Consider the following 1,069-nt stretch of genomic DNA (forward strand, 5'->3'; position numbering starts at 1 on the left):
CATCCTGCAATGATACCTTTAATACCATCAAACAACAACATCTGCCTATCCCAGGTCCTTGGGAAGGACTCAATAGGTGGATAAAAATGCCAAATCCAGTCTAAACATCTGGCTGACTGTGTGACCAACAATAATAATACAACATAAACATCCGCAGGAACAATGAAAATAATTTAATGGATAAGTAATTGGTGATGCTAGTAACTCAAAGGCTCTCAGAAATAACTCTCATCAAGGTATAAAAAACCAATAAAGTGGGAGCTGATCAAATTTCTGGGAGGAGGGGATTCCAAAGTCTAGGTCCAACCACAGAAAAACAACATCTAGGAGTTTCCATCCCCCATACCTCAGAAAAATAAGGAAGCACTAGCAGGTTTTCCTGTGACATACATGTGAGTGGGCCAAAATTACTTGGCAGGGATGATCCTGGAAATATGTTGGAGCCAAGACTTGTAGGGATTTAAAGATCAAAACTAGCACTTTGAATTGCATTTGGAAATCTGTGCAAGTTCTGGAACACTGGTGTCACATGCTCCTGTTGACATATACCAACCAACTACCAAGCCATTGCATTCTGGATTAACTGAAGTTTTGGGTAGTTTTCAAAGGCCACCCCATGTAGAGCAAATTGCAATAGTCCAGAAGAGTGGTGAGGAGGGCCTGAGTTACTCTTGGAGATCCTCACGTTCCAGTTAAAGCTGCAACTAATGAACTAGCTGAGGTTGGGCAAAGGCCCCTCTGGCCAAACCTTCTACCTGCCCTTTTAGCAGTAGCTATGAGTCCAGGAAGACCTCCCAAGTTGCAAACCTACTCCTTCAGGGGCAGTGCCATCCCATCAAGAGGCAACACTGGAGATGTGAGAAAATCATGATGGACAAACAGAAATCCCATCTTGCTTGAGTTCAGCCTGTTCATCCCATCCAGACCCACAGAACCTCCAGGCAATGGGTTGACAGTATCTTCTGTATGACCTGGGGTAATAATGTAAAATTGAGTATCATCAACATATTGATGATACTATACCCCAAACTGATGTATGACCTCAGTACCTTCATGTCAAAGTTGAAAA

This window comes from Python bivittatus, unplaced genomic scaffold (assembly GCF_059951505.1).
Source record: "Python bivittatus isolate LINGU-HERP-01145 unplaced genomic scaffold, Pbiv_v1 ctg000020_np1212, whole genome shotgun sequence".
NCBI classification, from domain to species: Eukaryota; Metazoa; Chordata; class Lepidosauria; order Squamata; family Pythonidae; genus Python; species Python bivittatus.